Source organism: Rutidosis leptorrhynchoides, chromosome 8, assembly GCF_046630445.1.
Source record: "Rutidosis leptorrhynchoides isolate AG116_Rl617_1_P2 chromosome 8, CSIRO_AGI_Rlap_v1, whole genome shotgun sequence".
NCBI classification, from domain to species: domain Eukaryota; kingdom Viridiplantae; phylum Streptophyta; class Magnoliopsida; order Asterales; family Asteraceae; genus Rutidosis; species Rutidosis leptorrhynchoides.
In genome coordinates, this window is record NC_092340.1 from 207,680,337 (window position 1) to 207,703,379 (window position 23,043).

A 23,043-nucleotide genomic window follows, 5' to 3' on the forward strand; every position below is an offset into this window, starting at 1 on the left:
TAATGAGTTAATATGATATTAACACATCTGATTTACCATTAGAACAAGAATACATAATTTCTAAAACATTAGAGATTACATAATCGCCATGAAGAACGAAGGTAATTGGTGTAGAACGATACGTAGAACGATGATTATACTCGAGGTATAGAATGAGATGTTGAGGCATGGATTGTTGAAGCTTGGGTTGTTGGTGGTACTGGTGCCATTAGTGCTGAGGCTGGTGACGTTACTGGTGTTGGTGATACTGCGGGTGCTTGTAAATTGTGTACAGTGCTCTCTAAAGTTAATACTCGAGCTCGGAGTTCTCTAACTTCTTCTACTAACCCTGGTTGGTTACCAGTGTGAGGTAGAGGTCGAATATCTCCTCTATTTCCGTTAATGGTAGCCTCAAGATGAAAAATTCTTGCAAAAAGGTATAAACGGTGTTGCGAACGGGTTCCCCGGTGAGCGGGTCAAGTACTCCAAGGTTAGGTGGTAGATTCGGTTCATGATATGGAGTACCTTCTTCCCTTCTCCATAGGGTGAGTATGTCGCGAACCCACCCCCATTTTCTCCAGTAATCACGGTAGTTGATTGGTTGATGTGCTCCTGTCACGCTATCTTCGGAGTCCGATGAACTTGGTTGGTTCGTAGAGGCCATCTTACGCGATTTCAGAAAAAAAAATTTGGTATGAAGAGTTTAGTGATAGCAATTGATAGTTGGATGGTTTTCTCAATGCATAATATGCATAGATATATAGTACCAGGTTCCCTTAAATTACGGAGAAATTTACAGAAGATATCAGGCAAAATCTACAGTAACAGATACGCTAAGATATGAATTGTCAGATACGCTAAGATATGAATTTTGTCTATACACTATTTATGCAGTCAATGCAATAAAATGTGTCTAGACTAAGAATAATGAGCATGTAACTTCCTAAGGATGATAAGCAGATGATTTTCGACAAAAATGATAAGCAAAACTTTTGACATGCAGACAGGGTCGAAGTCCAGACTCACTAATGCATCCTAACGACTTATCAGTTATACATACTAATGTAGACCTGGTTCGCTAAGACCACCGCTCTGATACCAACTGAAAGGACCCGTCCTAATCCATCCGGACGAAGTCCACATCGATTACAAACGAATCACAATAGTTGATTTCATCGCGAGGTACTTGACCTCTATATGATACATTTTACAAACATTGCATTCGTTTTTAAAAGACAAACTTTCATTTCCTTGAAAGTTGACGACATGCATACCATTTCATAATACATCCAACTATAAATGACTTAATAATAATCTTGATGAACTCGATGACTAGAATGCAACGTCTTTTGAAATATGTCATGAATGACTCCAAGAATGGTCTCTAATATGAGCAAATGCACAACGGAAGATTTCTTTCATACCTGAGAATAAACATGCTTTAAAGTGTCAACCAAAAGGTTGGTGAGTTCATTAGTTTATCATAAATAATCATTTCATAACTTTTAATAGACCACAAGATTTCATATTTCCATTTCTCATAAACATACGTCCCGTACATAGAGACAAAATAATCATTCATATGGATTGAACACCTGGTAACCGACATTCACAATATGCATATTAGAATATCCCCATCATTCCGGGATCCTCCTTCGGACATGATATAAATTTCGAAGTACTAAAGCATCCGGTACTTTGGATGGGGCTTGTTGGGCCCGATAGATCTATCTTTAGAGTTCGCGTCAATTAGGGTGTATGTTCCCTAATTCTTAGATTACCAGACTTAATAAAAAGGGGCATATTCAATTTCGATAATTCAACCATAGAATGTAGTTTTGATTACTTGTGTCTATTTCGTAAAACAGTTATAAAAACAGCGCATGTATTCTCAGTCCCAAAAATATATATTGCAAAAGCATTTAAAAAGGGAGTAATGAAACTCACCTAATGTATTTTGTAGTAAAAATACATATGACTATATTGAACAAGTGTAGGGTTGGCCTCGGATTCACGAACCTATATCATTTGTATAATTATTAACACACATAATCGTAATCGAACAACTTTATATTATTAATGATATAAATATCATTTTAATAAATTACATGTTTCATTAGTAACCTAATTAGATATATTTATTTTTATATACATTAAATTACTAAATAATATTTATTACAAAAATTATTAGTATAGATATGTTTTATGTCATAAATATATTTTAATACAGAAAATCTTTATTTGATATGCTAATAATAAAAAATGATAAAAATAATACTAATTATGATAAAAATTATGATAATCCTAATAATGATGGTAATTTTAGTGATAATAAAATATTTATAATAATAATTATAATATCGATAATAATAATACTTTTACTTAATAATGATAATAATAATAATAACAATAACTACCTTTGGAACTTTTCACAAAATAAATGCCTTTGACGAGGCTCGAACCCGCAACCTCCCGCTTAATGGACACACATCCAAACCATCTAGCCAAGTCGCTTTTTCTGATTTAGATTATACCTTAATTTATATAACATTAAATTTCGAAGTCCCTGGTTACAATAATAAGGCCCATTTACTAATAGTCCATATGCTTAATTAGTTTAGATCCATCACACTAGCCCATTAATATGATTGAGATAAACAGACCGATGGATATTTGGTTTTTTTTTTTTTTTAAATCGATGCAGACAACACACCCGGATGGTTTTGTTTCTTTAGGTCATCATCTTCTAATCGTGATCTCTCCATAATCAAACCGTCATCATCGTCTCACGATCATAACATCGTCAATATCATCCTCATCATTCTTTTATTGTAACCTCATAACCATCATATCATTATGTACATGTAATCATCTTCTTCTTCATAAGATCATAACATCCGTCATCATCATCAAATTATCATCATAAATTTATAACCTTCTTCCATTATCATGATCTTTCAACATCATTTAATCATCACTAAATCATCATCTAGTCATCATAACTTTGGATTATAGAACGTATAAACGAAATTAAATGAAAGGTTGGTTTGGTTTCGTACAGCAGAAATGAAAGACAGAAGTAGATGGGCGTACAATGGTTTGATAAAAATGTTGGGCCTTGACAGAAAAGGAAAATAGATAACTCGGGCAGCAGCCCAACAGGATAAAATTTGAGCTTGGTCCAACAATTCAATTTGATTATCTCGGCCCAAATATAAACTCTGGATGGGTTTGATTTTACAGAAACTATTAGACGTCTTTTTGTTTCAATCACTTGCACATGTGGGGCTATCTTGTTTAGTAATTGTCGGCCAAACAGAAAAAGTATTACGTAGTAGCAGTTCCACGTATGTCCACCTTCATCATCTTTATTCTTTATCACCATTAATTATCAACATCATTATCGAAGTTATAATAACAATTGTTACAGCGAGTTTTGCAGGTGGTGGCGGTTATTCAACCCATAACAGAAACTGAAATATAATAGCAGTTAAATAGAACGAAATATGGCGGTGTTAGGAGATTGTGGTGATGGTTATCAATTTGAAACAGAAATAGGTAGCGAAGTTGGAGTTGAGGTTCGATCAAGACAGAAAAGAATGCAGCAGTTTTACGATGGATTCAAAGTGGTTCTTGAGGTGGTGATGTTTGATTTAGCTTATGTGTGTATATATATATATATCTATATATATATATAAGCTTGTATGTACGTATATGTAGATAGAAATATAGAGTAGATAGATAGAATATATAGAAGTGAGCTTCATGAAATAGAAGGTTAAGAAGGAAAAAGATGTTGATCATGGTGGTCGTTAAAACTCAAAGATTGTTGTTGCAAGTGATCGGGTTGTCCCTGACGGGTGATCGAATCATAACACGATATAGAAAAACAAGTGGTGATGGATTATGGTGACTTTGGGATGGTGGCGGGTGTTGTTCACTACCGGAGATAGAAATATGTATATATAATATTGGTGTTTTTGATTCCTCCACGTATTATGTATGTGATATATATAAATATATCATACTCATGGTTGGTAGTAGGAAACAAAAACAGGAACTTTAAATATATAATAATAATTAATAATAATAATAAAATAATACAATCAATATCGCATGCGGGAGTGAATTTGAAAATGAAAAAGTGAGCAGCCATAATTTTGTATGCACTCTACCGACAGTTTCCACGGATTCTACTATATCGTGGCCATTGCTAAACAGTTAGAATATAAAAGTGTTCCTAAAAATCTTAGATTTTTAGATTAAATATATTTAATTATTTCACTCATTAACTGTTTGAAACCTGATCAAAAAAGTTCGATAATTATTTATTTTCTGTTCCGATTTATATGTATGGAGTACTAATATTTAAACTTAAAAATGTAAAAATATTTTTAACAAATCTAAAATCTTCGCAATAAATTTACACACCAACTTTTATTTCAATCCTTCATGAACATGTATTATATCTATATTAAAACTAATAGAACGTTAACCGAGTGTTACAGACATTTACTAATTAAGCTCGAAATTATTTATTTTTAATATATTCTCTTTTTATATATAAATAGTTTTAAAATAGAAAGTTTAATTACAAAAACAAATATATTATATATTTTTTAAACAACTAGATTTAATAAAACGTTATATATTTACAAGTAATTTTTATATACATAATTATATATATATATATATATATATATATATATATATATATATATATATATATATATATATATATATATATATATATATATATATATATATATTTATATATTTATAAATATAGTTTCCATTACATCCCTTATTATTTTACATATTTATTTCCTACCATCAAATCGTATAATATTTCAAATAATATTCCAAATTATTATTTATATATACATTTAATTATATATGTATTTATTTTCAAATAGTTGTTCGTGAATAATCAGGAGTGGTTGAAGATCATTAATTACATGAATATAGATTTCAAAACTTTCGAGACTCAACATTACAGATTTTTCTTATCGTGTCGGAAACATATAAAGATTAAGTTTAAATTTAGTCGGAAATTCCCGGGTCATCACACTTGAGGTGGTGATCATTATCTACGTATTGTCACTATTATCATCGAATTATCATCATCATCATTTATGGTCTCGTAACTGAAGAACGTTTTAGTTGAAGTGTGTGTGGGTGTTGTCATCGATCAAGAACCCAAAACAGAAATCGACAGGTGATGGTTTGGGGTTGGGAAACAATATAAGATAAGGTTGGTGGTATTTAGTTATGCTCCAAAATAGAAACAATAGTAAGTCGTTTAATAGTGTGGAAGTGGTCCGAAGGTGATCATGGGTTTAAGGTGGTGATTTGGGGTTGATGGGTTTAGTTTAGTACTACCCGAAGTTGAAACAAAAAAGAGGCAGGTAGACCAAATGATCGGGTTAAAAAAATGGTGGTTTTTGTTCTAGTTCGATGGAAAAGCAGAAGGATTGGTTTTGTTGTAATGAGAGATGCATGTATGCATCATATTCATGTATATATGTTATATGTAAATGAGACAAAGAGAAAACAGTAATATGAGTTTTCAAGTTCAATGCATGTATGAGTTTTATATTATAATAATAATATAATAATACGTCCAATTAAGATCACAAGTAACCAATTGAAATTTTAAAGTTGTTTAAACGTGTGAATTGAATATAGCAGCCTTTAATTTGTTTTTAATCTACCGATAGTTTATCACGGACGGCTACATCGTGTCCATTGCTAAACAGTTAACGTATAAAAGTGTTCCTAAAAATTCCAAACTTTTAGATTAAATATATTTAATTATTTCACTCATTAACTGTTTGAAATCTGAGCAAAAAGGTTCGGTAATTATTTATTTTCTGTACCAAATAACATGTACAGAGTACTAAAATTTAAACTAAAAAGATAAAAATATTTTTTTGACAAATCTAAAACCTTCGTAATCAATTTACAGCCCAACTTTTATTTCAATCCTTCAAGAACATGTACAATATCTATATTAAAACTAACAAAACATCAACCAAGTGTTACCGACGTTTGCCAATTAAGCTCGAAATCATTCATTTTCCATTTACTCTCTCTCTATATATATATAATCAGTTTTAAATAACAAGTTTTATCACATAAATATATTATATATTTTTAAATAAATAGATTTAATATTATTTTATATATTTCCAAGTAGTATTTATATACACATTTATATACACACACATATATATGTATCTATTTACAAATAGTTGTTCGTGAATCGTTGAGAACAATCGAAGGTCAATTAAATATATGAAACAGTTCAAAATTTTTGAGATTCAACTTTACAGACTTTGCTTATCGTGTTGAAAATACAATATCGTATCGAGAGTTTGATTTAAAATAAATCAAAAATTTTCGGGTCACTACATGATCCACCGCCAGATTCGGTATATTTCTGCAAAACACATTAAACACAAAACATATTGTATTAGTGTTAGCAAAATAACAAATTAAAACAATTACAATAACATGTTTAATTCATATTAAATTTATACTCATTTTCACATTTTTATCAATTCTACACTTTTTCAAATAAGCATATATGAAAATGTTTACAAAGTTCATAAGCATTCTACTCAAATAACATGTCAAAATAATCATTACTAGCTATTAAACAAGTTTCAAATGGCATTTACATCAATTTAATCAAGTTCATGAATTTTAGACCTAAAAAGTCTACTTTAATTCTCAAAAATCATGTTTAGGATCAAAGTTTGGATCATTTAGCTACCTAAACATGTAACACTACTTAATTTAGCAATAATTCATGACAAAAATCGGCCATAACCTGTTTATATCAAAAAGCCCCAAATTGCTCAAGAACACAAACCCTAGATTTCTAAAAATTTTGAAGTTTTTAGCTTCAAATCATGTTAAATAGCATCAATCTAGGTTATACATGCATAATATACTAACAATTAACTCTAATTATACTAGAAATTAACAAAATTAAATTAGGTATAAATTAGCTCAAGAACACTAAAACTGAAAATTTAAAGAGTTTAGGGGTGAAAATTTTACCTTTTTGCCTCCCCATCTGAAGAAAGACATGATTAGAGCAAGAAATTTGATGAATTATGGTGAAAAATGGCGAAATTTTGAGAGTGTTTGGGAGTATTTTTGTATGTATGTGTGTGTGTTTGTGGGAAGGCAGAACAGGGCGATTGTATTTTGATTCTGCCCAGATTTTGAGCCTCATGCGATCGCATGAGTTTAGTGAAGAAACCTCATGCGATCGCATGGGGTCTGATATTTTTTTTATATATAAAAACCTTTAACTAATAAAACATAAATTAATAAATTTTAGAAATTTGTTTCTTTTTAAGAATGAGGGCGTTTCGGATCGTTGTCCTAGTCCGTCTCTCAACAAAGTTTTAAAATTTGTTACTTTTTAAGCGTCGTTTTAAAAGCAAAGATTTTTGGGTTTTTTTTTAAATATTTTTGGCATACTTTAATTCAATAAGATTAAAAATAATGATAATAAAATTTCTCTTCCCTCCCTTGGGTAAATCAATTTCGGTTCAACGACCTAGTCTTCAACTTACGACGAATTTTAAATATCAAACTTTTAACTTAATGAAATAAAGTAATTTTTTTTTTAAATTCATACCAAACTTAAATTTAAAATGTATAAAATTAAAAATTCATATATATATAATTAATATTTTTAATTTTACAAACTTATATTAAAAATAGTAGTTTAAAATATTCACAAACTTAAATATATTGATTTTAAAAATTTATAATATTAATTTTAAAAACATTATAAAGGTAAAATTAAAAATCTTTTTGGTCTTTTATCCCACTTTAATCAATCAAATATTATCAAAAATATACGCCCCTCTTTTCGGTAAAGTAATTTCGGTTCCATAACCTAGTTTTACTCCTGACGAATTTTTGAAATATTTTGGGTTGATTGATTAAAGATATTTATACCTTAAGAATAAACGGTAAATTTTGCAGTGATGTAATAAATTTTTGTATGGTATCAATAATTTCGGTTTTGCATACCTAATTTTATTGAATATCAATTTAATACTTTATAGCGAACGATTCAGCGTTTATTATCAAAAGGTTAAAAGCAATAAAAATAAAAATAAAAACTGTACATACTTACCTGTGAGATAGAATTCTCAGAGACCTGCTTTAGCTGACTCATAGGAGAGTCGTGTGATTTGGTTCTCCATAGCTACGTAAGCGTAACCTCGATTCTTTAATATCTTTTCTTCTAAACATATATATGGTCCTTCTCTGCATAGAGTAACAAATTCAGTATTTGAATATGTTTGATTGTTCGAACATTTACCTTCGTGTGACCATTTTCCGCATTTATGACATCTTTCAAGGTGTCGTGCTCTTCTTTTTGTTGCGGATTTTTATTTTCCTTTACGAAAATGTATCTTATGATGATCTTTCCCGAGTTCTTTCCTTACTTCATCACATCTGCCTCTTATTACTGACACCAGGTCACTCGGGAGTGTGTCATTATTACGTTTAGTAATCAAAGCGTGCAGCATTAGACCATGGTTCAAATCAAAGGAACTCTTCATCTCGTAAAACCTACAAAAAATAAAAATTCAGAATGGGGGAAGAAGACTAGTTCTTTAGGGTCTGCTAGGGAAAGACCATTCGGATTCTATTCTCGAAAACTACACGAAAACAGAATATCTAACTCTAACAGAAATATATATTACCCTTAAAAGATTCGAATCTTCCCACACTTAGTTAGCTGTGGTGTCGAAATTGTGATTAACTTCGTTTTCAATTGGACTATCAATAACTTGTATATCTCTGACTTTTGCTTCAAGCCAATTGTTGATTTCCTCTGTAATTTTCACAAATTCAACTAACATTGCCTTTTCTTTAGGCGACAAATTGGATACTAATCGGTTACATAACTTAAAGTTCCCCTTAATCCTAGCATCTTGAATCCGTTTATGAAGTTTCTTCGTTAAACTATTAAAAACGGGTTCATCTAATTTCGTATTAACAACGGGGTTCTTTGTTATCAGGTCATCATTTGTTGTTGCTTCATCTTCCCCACACTTTGGTGTTTTTATTGGTTCAACAGTTTTGGTTAGTGGAGATCTAAACTTTCGGTTCACAAAGGTAACCGATTTGTCACCATCCCTAAGTGTCATTCTACCTTCTCTTACATCAATGAACGCTTCTGTGGTTGCTAAAAATGGGCGACCTAAAATTAGAGGAATATCAAGGTCTTCCTCTGTAGTGACCTGAACTTTTCCATGTTTATATATATTAATTGAGATTGATATTTACATGATTAAATGTTTCCAACATGTTAAGCAATCAAACTTGTTAAGACTTGATTAATTAAAATGTGTTTCATATAGACAATTGACCACCCAAGTTGACCGGTGATTCACGAACGTTAAAACTTGTAAAAACTATATGATGACATATATATGGATATATATATAGTTAACATGATACTATGATAAGTAAACATATCATTAAGTATATTAACAATGAACTACATATGTAAAAACAAGACTACTAACTTAATGATTTTTAAACGAGACATATATGTAACGATTATCGTTGTAAAGACATTTAATGTATATATATCATATTAAGAGATATTCATACATGATAATATCATGGTAATATAATAATTTAAAATCTCATTTGATTTTATAAACATTGGGTTAACAACATTTAACAAGATCGTTAACCTAAAGGTTTCAAAACAACACTTACATGTAACGACTAACGATGACTTAACGACTCAGTTAAAATGTATATACATGTAGTGTTTTAATATGTATTTATACACTTTTGAAACACTTCAATACACTTATCAAAATACTTCTACTTAACAAAAATGCTTACAATTACATCCTCGTTCAGTTTCATCAACAATTCTACTCGTATGCACCCGTATTCGTACTCGTACAATACACAGCTTTTAGATGTATGTACTATTGGTATATACACTCCAATGATCAGCTCTTAGCAGTCCATGTGAGTCACCTAACACATGTGGGAACCATCATTTGGCAACTAGCATGAAATATCTCATAAAATTACAAAAATATGAGTAATCATTCATGACTTATTTACATGAAAACAAAATTACATATCCTTTATATCTAATCCATACACCAACGACCAAAAACACCTACAAACACTTTCATTCTTCAATTTTCTTCATCTAATTGATCTCTCTCAAGTTCTATCTTCAAGTTCTAAGTGTTCTTCATAAATTCTACAAGTTCTAGTTACATAAAATCAAGAATACTTTCAAGTTTGCTAGCTCACTTCCAATCTTGTAAGGTGATCATCCAACCTCGAGAAATCTTTGTTTCTTACAGTAGGTTATCATTCTAATACAAGGTAATAATCATATTCAAACTTTGGTTCAATTTCTATAACTATAACAATCTTATTTCAAGTGATGATCTTACTTGAACTTGTTTTCGTGTCATGATTCTGCTTCAAGAACTTCGAGCCATCCAAGGATCCGTTGAAGCTAGATCCATTTTTCTCTTTTCCAGTAGGTTTATCCAAGGAACTTAAGGTAGTAATGATGTTCATAACATCATTCGATTCAAACATATAAAGCTATCTTATTCGAAGGTTTAAACTTGTAATCACTAGAACATAGTTTAGTTAATTCTAAACTTGTTCGTAAATAAAAGTTAATCCTTCTAACTTGACTTTTAAAATCAACTAAACACATGTTCTATATCTATATGATATGCTAACTTAATGATTTAAAACCTGGAAACACGAAAAACACCGTAAAACCGGATTTACGCCGTCGTAGTAACACTGCGGGCTGTTTTGGGTTAGTTAATTAAAAACTATGATAAACTTTGATTTAAAAGTTGTTATTCTGAGAAAATGATTTTTATTATGAACATGAAACTATATCCAAAAATTATGGTTAAACTCAAAGTGGAAGTATGTTTTCTAAAATGGTCATCTAGACGTCGTTCTTTCGACTGAAATGACTACCTTTACAAAAACGACTTGTAACTTATTTTTCTGACTATAAACCTATACTTTTTCTGTTTAGATTCATAAAATAGAGTTCAATATGAAACCATAGCAATTTGATTCACTCAAAACGGATTTAAAATGAAGAAGTTATGGGTAAAACAAGATTGGATAATTTTTCTCATTTTAGCTACGTGAAAATTGGTAACAAATCTATTCCAACCATAACTTAATCAACTTGTATTGTATATTATGTAATCTTGAGATACCATAGACACGTATACAATGTTTCGACCTATCATGTCGACACATCTATATATATTTCGGAACAACCATAGACACTCTATATGTGAATGTTGGAGTTAGCTATACAGGGTTGAGGTTGATTCCAAAATATATATAGTTTGAGTTGTGATCAATACTGAGATATGTATACACTGGGTCGTGGATTGATTCAAGATAATATTTATCGATTTATTTCTGTACATCTAACTGTGGACAACTAGTTGTAGGTTACTAACGAGGACAGCTGACTTAATAAACTTAAAACATCAAAATATATTAAAAGTGTTGTAAATATATTTTGAACATACTTTGATATATATGTATATATTGTTATAGGTTCGTGAATCAACCAGTGGCCAAGTCTTAATTCCCGACGAAGTAAAAATCTGTGAATCTGAGTTATAGTCCCACTTTTAAAATCTAATATTTTTGGGATGAGAATACATGCAGGTTTTATAAATGATTTACAAAATAGACACAAGTACGTGAAACTACATTCTATGGTTGAATTATCGAAATCGAATATGCCCCTTTTTATTAAGTCTGGTAATCTAAGAATTAGGGAACAGACACCCTAATTGACGCGAATCCTAAAGATAGATCTATTGGGCCTAACAAACCCCATCCAAAGTACCGGATGCTTTAGTACTTCGAAATTTATATCATATCCGAAGGGTGTCCCGGAATGATGGGGATATTCTTATATATGCATCTTGTTAATGTCGGTTACCAGGTGTTCACCATATGAATGATTTTTATCTCTATGTATGGGATGTGTATTGAAATATGAAATCTTGTGGTCTATTGTTACGATTTGATATATATAGGTTAAACCTATAACTCACCAACATTTTTGTTGACGTTTAAAGCATGTTTATTCTCAGGTGAATATTAAGAGCTTCCGCTGTTGCATACTAAAATAAGGACAAGATTTGGAGTCCATGTTTGTATGATATTGTGTAAAAACTGCATTCAAGAAACTGATTTCGATGTAACATATTTGTATTGTAAACCATTATGTAATGGTCGTGTGTAAACAGGATATTTTAGATTATCATTATTTGATAATCTACGTAAAGCTTTTTAAACCTTTATTTATGAAATAAAGGTTATGGTTTGTTTTAAAAATGAATGCAGTCTTTGAAAAACGTCTCATATAGAGGTCAAAACCTCGCAATGAAATCAATTAATATGGAACGTTTTTAATCAATAAGAACGGGACATTTCAGTTGGTATCAGAGCGTTGGTCTTAGAGAACCAGAATTTTGCATTAGTGTGTCTTATCGAGTTTGTTAGGATGCATTAGTGAGTCTGGACTTCGACCGTGTTTACTTGAAAAATGATTGCTTAACAAATTTTGTTGGAAACTATATATTTTTAACATGTGAATATTATGTGATATATTAATCTCTTAACGCGTTTGATATTATGTGATAGATGTCTACCTCTAGAACAAGTCCCATTGACTCACCTAATAATAATGAAGAGTCAAATGTAAATTGGAATGATTCGTGGACTGATTCACAAGTTCCCGAAGAGGAACCGGAAGAAGAGTCGGAACCGGAAGAAGAATCAGAACTGGAAGAAGAATCGGAACCGGATGAAGAAATAGAATCGGTGGGGGAAATAATAAAACAGTTAAGTAAAAGAAAATCCTCAACCAACCGACCAAGGTTAATTATGGTCAATGGTGTTTCCGCCAAGGAAGCAAAATATTGGGAGGATTACCAATTCTCCGATGAATCGGATTCCGACGAGAACTCCGATGATGTTATAGAAATTACCCCAACTGAATTTAAAAAGGCAAAAGAAAATAATAAGGGAAAGGGCATAAAAATAGAGAAATCTAATTCCAACCCCGATGAACTTTATATGTATCGTCAACCCCCGAAGTCCTTAAGTTGTAACAATGACCCGGGAACCTCTAAACCACCAGGTTTTTCTAAACCAATGTGGATCACGACGGCTCGTATTAGGGGAACATCATATATCCCTAGAAACTTGGCAAAACGAACCAAAACCGAAGAAGAAGAAACAAGCGAGTCGGAATAAGATATTTGTATTCGTGTGGTGTAATATATGTAATATAGTGTGCTTATGCCTTATGATATATGTAAAAATTGCTTGTATTAATAAGTATTTTTTTTATGAATCTAACTCTTGTCTATTTTACAGTATAAAAACACAAAATGGATAAACAACCCAATATTTTAAGAGACCTACCCGGAGACATGATTGATGAAATCTTGTCTAGAGTCGGTCAGAATTCTTCGGCACAACTATTTAAGGCGAGATCAGTTTGTAAGACATTCGAAGAACGTTCCAAGAATGCCTTGGTTTATAAAAGGCTTTCGTTCGGAAGATGGGGGATATCACATTGGGAAATCCATAAGTTACGATGTGTTTACTTTGACGCATATATTGCGGGGAACCCAAATGCTATTTTACGCAATGGGTTAAGAAATTATTTTGACTCAATATATCCGAATATTGGACTTCGTGATTTAGAAAAAGTGGCTAACATGCAACATAAAGAAGCGTGTTATGCTTACGGATTAGTAATGTTCGCTTCTCACCAAAGTGAGAACAAGAACATCGGGCTACAACTATTAAACAAAACGTTCCCACAAGTGACGGAGTCGGTAATTGGGGTAAGAAATGAGGTTTTTAGATTGTTACGGGACTGTTGGACATTACGTAACCCTCGTCCCTTTGACGACGTTACAACACGCTGTCTTATCAACGGCCATAACGGTTATGTTCCACAAGACCAAGGATGGGAAGTAGTCCTAGTAAAACCAGAATGCATGACTTGTTTCTGGACGTATGAATTACGTGTCTTTATTGCCTTTGCTGAACGACTTGTGTACTAGCTAGAATTATCTTCACAACCATCTTGTATCAAATTTATTGTGTGCTATATTTCATGCTATATGTAAAATAAGCGGTATTGTAAGTTTGTAAAATATTGTGTAAAAGTTTGAACGCGAAATATTATTATAATCAGTTTTTCATATAGAATTGTAGTAGTTGAATTGTATATTAGCTACTAAGTATGAACTTAACGGGTAGGTACTACCCGAATTTAAACTTATAAAACGCTAATATGAAGAAAAAGCTTTTATAAATGAGTTCATATTATGCTACGAAATACTATTAACTACTCTTAATATTCTGTATGATTAACTTGTTCCATTTAACTATTTTGAAGGAAATGGCACCGACTACTCGACACACCGTGAATATGAATGAAGAGGAATTCCGTACTTTTCTAGCTTCAAACATAGCCGCAGTACAGGCTGCGCTACATACCAACAATAACCTTGGATCTAGCAGTACAGGAAATCGTGTAGGATGCACCTACAAAGAATTCACTGCCTGCAAACCTTTGGAATTTGATGGAACCGAAGGACCGATCGGATTGAAACGGTGGACCGAGAAGGTCGAATCGGTGTTTGCCATAAGTAAGTGTACTGAAGAGGACAAAGTAAAGTACGCTACGCATACCTTCACAGGTTCTACGTTAACATGGTGGAATACCTATCTAGAGCAAGTGGGACAAGACGATGCGTACGCACTACCGTGGTCAGCATTCAAGCACTTGATGAACGAGAAGTACCGTCCCAGAACCGAGGTCAATAAGCTCAAGACAGAACTTAGAGGGTTACGAACCCAAGGATTTGATATTACCATGTACGAAAGATGATTAATAGAATTGTGCCTATTGTGTCCGGGAGCATTCGAAGATGAGGAAGAGAAGATCGACGCGTTTGTGAAAGGATTACCGGAAAGAATCCAAGAAGATATAAGTTCACACGAGCCCGCCTCCATACAACAGGCATGTAGAATGGCTCACAAACTCGTGAACCAGATTGAAGAAATAATTAAAGAACAGACTGCTGAAGAGGCCAATGTGAAGCAAGTCAAAAGAAAGTGGGAGGAAAACGGTGATAAGAATCACCAATACAGCAACAACAGCAATTACAACAATAATCGCAACAATTATCCCAACAATCGCAACATCAATCGCAACTACAACAAACGGCCCAACAACAACAACAACAACAACAGCAACTACAACAATCATCCCAACAACAATAATAACCGCAACAACAACAACAATCAGAAGCAGCTATGCCAAAGGTGTGAAAAGAATCACTCGGGGTTCTGTACCAAATTTTGCAACATGTGTAAAAGAAATGGTCATAGCGCGGCGAAGTGTGAGGTCTACGGACCAGGGGTTAATAGAACGAAAGGAACAAATGGTGTCGGAACGAGTAATGGCGGAGCAAGTAGTGTCGGAGCAAGTTATGCCAATGTAGTTTGTTATAAATGTGGAAAACCGGGCCACATTATTAGAAATTGACCGAACCAGGAGAACACGAATGGACAAGGCCGCGGAAGAGTTTTCAATATTAATGCGGCAGAGGCACAGGAAGATCCGGAGCTTGTTACGGGTACGTTTCTTATTGACAATAAATCTGCTTACGTTTTATTTGATTCGGGTGCGGATAGAAGCTATATGAGTAGAGATTTTTGTGCTAAATTAAGTTGTCCATTGACACCTTTGGATAGTAAATTTTTACTCGAATTAGCAAATGGTAAATTAATTTCAGCTGATAATATATGTCGGAATCGAGAAATTAAACTGGTTAGCGAAACATTTAAGATTGATTTGATACCAGTAGAGTTAGGGAGTTTTGATGTGATAATCGGTATGGACTGGTTGAAAGAAGTGAAAGCAGAGATCGTTTGTTACAAAAATGCAATTCGCATTATACGAGAAAAAGGAAAACCCTTGATGGTGTACGGAGAAAAGGGCAACACGAAGCTACATCTTATTAGTAATTTGAAGGCACAAAAACTAATAAGAAAAGGTTGCTATGCTGTTCTAGCACATGTCGAGAAAGTACAAACTGAAGAAAAGAGCATCAATGATGTTCCCATTGCAAAAGAATTTCCCGATGTATTTCCGAAAGAATTACCGGGATTACCCCCAAATCGATCCGTTGAATTTCAAATAGATCTTGTACCAGGAGCTGCACCAACAGCTCGTGCTCCTTACAGACTCGCACCCAGCGAGATGAAAGAACTACAAAGCCAATTACAAGAACTTTTAGAGCGTGGTTTCATTCGACCAAGCACATCACCGTGGGGAGCTCCTGTTTTGTTTGTCAAGAAGAAAGATGGTACATTCAGGTTGTGTATCGACTACCGAGAGTTGAACAAACTTACCATCAAGAACCGCTACCCACTACCGAGAATCGACGACTTATTTGATCAACTACAAGGCTCGTCTGTTTATTCAAAGATTGAATTACGTTTCGGGTATCATCAAATGCGGGTGAAAGAAGATGATATTCCAAAGACTGCTTTCAGATTACGTTACGGTCATTACGAGTTTATGGTCATGCCGTTTGGTTTAACTAATGCACCAGCTGTGTTCATGGACCTTATGAACCGAGTGTGTGGACCATACCTTGACAAGTTTGTCATTGTTTTCATTGATGACATACTTATTTACTCAAAGAATGACCAAGAACACGGTGAACATTTGAGAAAGGTGTTAGAAGTATTGAGGAAGGAAGAATTGTACGCTAAGTTTTCAAAGTGTGCATTTTGGTTGGAAGAAGTTCAATTCCTCGGTCACATAGTAAACAAAGAAGGTATTAAGGTGGATCCGGCAAAGATAGAAACTGTTGAAAAGTGGGAAACCCCGAAAACTCCGAAACACATACGCCAGTTTTTAGGACTAGCTGGTTACTACAGAAGGTTCATCCAAGACTTTTCCAGAATAGCAAAACCCTTGACTGCATTAACGCATAAAGGGAAGAAATTTGAATGGAATGATGAACAAGAGAAAGCGTTTCAGTTATTGAAGAAAAAGCTAACTACGGCACCTATATTGTCATTGCCTGAAGGGAATGATGATTTTGTGATTTATTGTGATGCATCAAAGCAAGGTCTCGGTTGTGTATTAATGCAACGAACGAAGGTGATTGCTTATGCGTCTAGACAATTGAAGATTCACGAACAAAATTATACGACGCATGATTTGGAATTAGGCGCGGTTGTTTTTGCATTAAAGACTTGGAGGCACTACTTATATGGGGTCAAAAGTATTATATATACCGACCACAAAAGTCTTCAACACATATTTAATCAGAAACAACTGAATATGAGGCAGCGTAGGTGGATTGAATTATTGAATGATTACGACTTTGAGATTCGTTACCACCCGGGGAAGGCAAATGTGGTAGCCGATGCCTTAAGCAGGAAGGACAGAGAACCCATTCGAGTAAAATCTATGAATATAATGATTCATAATAACATTACTACTCAAATAAAGGAGGCGCAACAAGGAGTTTTAAAAGAGGGAAATTTAAAGGATGAAATACCCAAAGGATCGGAGAAGCATCTTAATATTCGGGAAGACGGAACCCGGTATAGGGCTGAAAGGATTTGGGTACCAAAATTTGGAGATATGAGAGAAATGGTACTTAGAGAAGCTCATAAAACCAGATACTCAATACATCCTGGAACGGGGAAGATGTACAAGGATCTCAAGAAACATTTTTGGTGGCCGGGTATGAAAGCCGATGTTGCTAAATACGTAGGAGAATGTTTGACGTGTTCTAAGGTCAAAGCTGAGCATCAGAAACCATCAGGTCTACTTCAATAACCCGAAATCCCGGAATGGAAATGGGAAAACATTACCATGGATTTCATCACTAAATTGCCAAGGACTGCAAGTGGTTTTGATACTATTTGGGTAATAGTTGATCGTCTCACCAAATCAGCACACTTCCTGCCAATAAGAGAAGATGACAAGATGGAGAAGTTAGCACGACTGTATTTAAAGGAAGTCCTCTCCAGACATGGAATACCAATCTCTATTATCTCTGATAGGGATGGCAGATTTATTTCAAGATTCTGGCAGACATTACAGCAAGCATTAGGAACTCGTCTAGACATGAGTACTGCCTATCATCCACAAACTGATGGGCAGAGCGAAAGGACGATACAAACGCTTGAAGACATGCTACGAGCATGTGTTATTGATTTCGGAAACAGTTGGGATCGACATCTACCGTTAGCAGAATTTTCCTACAACAACAGCTACCATTCAAGCATTGAGATGGCGCCGTTTGAAGCACTTTATGGTAGAAAGTGCAGGTCTCCAATTTGTTGGAGTGAAGTGGGGGATAGACAGATTACGGGTCCGGAGATTATACAAGAAACTACCGAGAAGATCATCCAAATTCAACAACGGTTGAAAACCGCCCAAAGTCGACAAAAGAGCTACGCTGACATTAAAAGAAAAGATATAGAATTTGAAATTGGAGAGATGGTCATGCTTAAAGTTGCACCTTGGAAAGGCGTTGTTCGATTTGGTAAACGAGGGAAATTAAATCCAAGGTATATTGGACCATTCAAGATTATTGATCGTGTCGGACCAGTAGCTTACCGACTAGAGTTACCTCAACAACTCGCGGCTGTACATAACACTTTCCACGTCTCGAATTTGAAGAAATGTTTTGCTAAAGAAGATCTCACTATTCCGTTAGATGAAATCCAAATCAACGAAAAACTTCAATTCATCGAAGAACCCGTCGAAATAATGGATCGTGAGGTTAAAAGACTTAAGCAAAACAAGATACCAATTGTTAAGGTTCGATGGAATGCTCGTAGAGGACCCGAGTTCACCTGGGAGTGTGAAGATCAGATGAAGAAGAAATACCCGCATCTATTTCCAGAAGATTCGTCAACACCTTCAACAACTTAAAATTTCGGGACGAAATTTATTTAACGGGTAGGTACTGTAGTGACCCGAACTTTTCCATGTTTATATATATTAATTGAGATTGATATTTACATGATTAAATGTTTCCAACATGTTAAGCAATCAAACTTGTTAAGACTTGATTAATTGAAATATGTTTCATATAGACAATTGACCACCCAAGTTGACCGGTGATTCACGAACGTTAAAACTTGTAAAAACTATATGATGACATATATATGGATATATATATAGTTATCATGATTGTAGTGACCCGAACTTTTCCATGTTTATATATATTAATTGAGATTGATATTTACATGATTAAATGTTTCCAACATGTTAAGCAATCAAACTTGTTAAGACTTGATTAATTGAAATATGTTTCATATAGACAATTGACCACCCAAGTTGACCGGCGATTCACGAACGTTAAAACTTGTAAAAACGACATGACGATATATATATGGATATACATATGGTTAGCATGAGATTATGATAAGTAAGTATCTCCATAAGTATATTAACAATGAGTTATATACATATAAACAAGATTACTAACTTAAGGATTTCGAAACGAGACATATATGTAACGATTATCGTTGTAACGACATTTAAATGTATATATATCATATTAAGATATATTAATATATCATAATATCATGATAATATAATAATTTAACATCTCATTAGATATAATAAACAATGGGTTAACAACATTAATTGAGATCGTTAACTTAAAGGTTTCAAAACAACACTTACATGTAACGACTAACGATGACTTAACGACTCAGTTAAAATGTATATACATGTAGTGTATTTAGATGTATTAAAATACTTTTGGAAGACTTCAAGACATATATCAAAACACTCATACTTAACGAAAATGGTTACAGTTACTTTCCCATTCTTTTCTTTCATCAAGAATTCTAGTCGTATTTTTACCCGTATTATACACAGCTTCAAAACGTACTTACTATGGGTATATACCAATAGGAACTAGCATGGGATTCCACTCTTGATTATGTCATGTATGACTAATCAATTTTAACTTCTACCATGAGCTAGTCAACTAACTAGAACTCCTTTTAACCCCACTCACCACTCACCAATTACCACTCATCATTCACTCCAATTCACTTCCAATTCTCTTTCTAATTCTCTCTCAACACACCCACACTATTATGAACGTATTTTTCCAGTAGTTAATCATCATCTTCATCAAAAATCACTTCAAGAATCAAGCTATAATCATCATAGGAAGAACACTTCAAGAACACTTCAAAAATCCCTTCAAGTTTACTAATTTACTTCCAAGCTTTCTAATCCATTCCAAGTAATCATCTAAGATCAAGAAACCTTTGTTATATACAGTAGGTTATCTTTCTTATTCAAGGTAATATTCATATTCAAACTTTGATTCAATTTCTATAACTATAAACTATCTTAATTCGAGTAAAAATCTTACTTGAACTTGTTTTTGTGTCATGATCCTACTTCAAGAACTTTCAAGCCATCCAAGATCCTTTGAAGCTAGATCATTTCTTATCACTTCCAGTAGGTTTACCTACTAAACTTGAGGTAGTAATGATGTTCATAACATCATTTGATTCATATATATAAAACTATCTTATTCGAAGGTTTAAACTCGTAATCACTAGAACATAGTTTAGTTAATTCTAAACTTGTTCGCAAACAAAAGTTAATCCTTCTAACTTGACTTTTAAAATTAACTAAACACATGTTCTATATCTATATGATATGCTAACTTAATGATTTAAAACCTGGAAACACGAAAAACACCGTAAAACCGGATTTACGCCGTCGTAGCAACACCGCGGGCTGTTTTGGGTTAGTTAATTAAAAACTATGATAAACTTTGATTTAAAAGTTGTTATTCTGAGAAAATGATTTTTATTATGAACATGAAACTATATCCAAAAATTATGGTTAAACTCAAAGTGGAAGTATGTTTTCTAAAATGGTCATCTAGACGTCGTTCTTTCGACTGAAATGACTACCTTTACAAAAACGACTTGTAACTTATTTTTCTGACTATAAACCTATACTTTTTCTGTTTAGATTCATAAAATAGAGTTCAATATGAAACCATAGCAATTTGATTCACTCAAAACGGATTTAAAATGAAGAAGTTATGGGTAAAACAAGATTGGATAATTTTTCTCATTTTAGCTACGTGAAAATTGGTAACAAATCTATTCCAACCATAACTTAATCAACTTGTATTGTATATTATGTAATCTTGAGATACCATAGACACGTATACAATGTTTCGACCTATCATGTCGACACATCTATATATATTTCGGAACAACCATAGACACTCTATATGTGAATGTTGGAGTTAGCTATACAGGGTTGAGGTTGATTCCAAAATATATATAGTTTGAGTTGTGATCAATACTGAGATACGTATACACTGGGTCGTGGATTGATTCAAGATAATATTTATCGATTTATTTCTGTACATCTAACTGTGGACAACTAGTTGTAGGTTACTAACGAGGACAGCTGACTTAATAAACTTAAAACATCAAAATATATTAAAAGTGTTATAAATGTATTTTGAACATACTTTGATATATATGTATATATTGTTATAGGTTCGTGAATCAACCAGTGGCCAAGTCTTACTTCCCGACGAAGTAAAAATCTGTGAAAGTGAGTTATAGTCCCACTTTTAAAATCTAATATTTTGGGATGAGAATACATGCAGGTTTTATAAATGATTTACAAAATAGACACAAGTACGTGAAACTACATTCTATAGTTGAATTATCGAAATCGAATATGCCCCTTTTTATTAAGTCTGGTAATCTAAGAATTAGGGAACAGACACCCTAATTGACGCGAATCCTAAAGATAGATCTATTGGGCCTAACAAACCCCATCCAAAGTACCGGATGCTTTAGTACTTCGAAATTTATATCATATCCGAAGGGTGTCCCGGAATGATGGGGATATTCTTATATATGCATCTTGTTAATGTCGGTTACCAGGTGTTCACCATATGAATGATTTTTATCTCTATGTATGGGATGTGTATTGAAATATGAAATCTTGTGGTCTATTATTATGATTTGATATATATAGGTTAAACCTATAACTCACCAACATTTTTGTTGACGTTTTAAGCATGTTTAATCTCAGGTGATTATTAAGAGCTTTCGCTGTCGCATACTTAAATAAGGACGAGATTTGGAGTCCATGCTTGTATGATATTGTGTAAAAACTGCATTCAAGAAACTTATTTTGTTGTAACATATTTATATTGTAAACCATTATGTAATGGTCGTGTGTAAACAGGATATTTTAGATTATCATTATTTGATAATCTACGTAAAGCTTTTTAAACCTTTATTGATGAAATAAAGGTTATGGTTTGTTTTAAAATGAATGCAGTCTTTGAAAAACGTCTCATATAGAGGTCAAAACCTCGCAACGAAATCAATTAATATGAAACGTTTTTAATCAATAAGAACGGGACATTTCAGTTGGTATCAGAGCGTTGGTCTTAGAGAACCAGAAAATTTGCATTAGTGTGTCTTATCGAGTTTGTTAGGATGCATTAGTGATTCTGGACTTCGACCGTGTTTTCTTTAAAAATGATTGCTTAACATTTTTGTTGGAAACTATATATTTTTAACATATGAATATTATGTGATATATTAATCTCTTAACGTGTTTGATATTATGTGATAGATGTCTACCTCTAGAACAAGTCCCATTGACTCACCTAATAATAATGAAGAGTCAAATGAAAATTGGAATGATTCGTGGACTGATTCACAAGTTCCCGAAGAGGAACCGGAAGAAGAGTCGGAACCGGAAGAAGAATCGGAACCGGACGAAGAATCGGAACCAGAAGAAGAATCGGAACCGGTGGGGGAAATAATAAAACGGTTAAGTAAAAGAGAATCCTCAACCAACCGACTAAGGTTAATTATGGTCAATGGTGTTTCCGC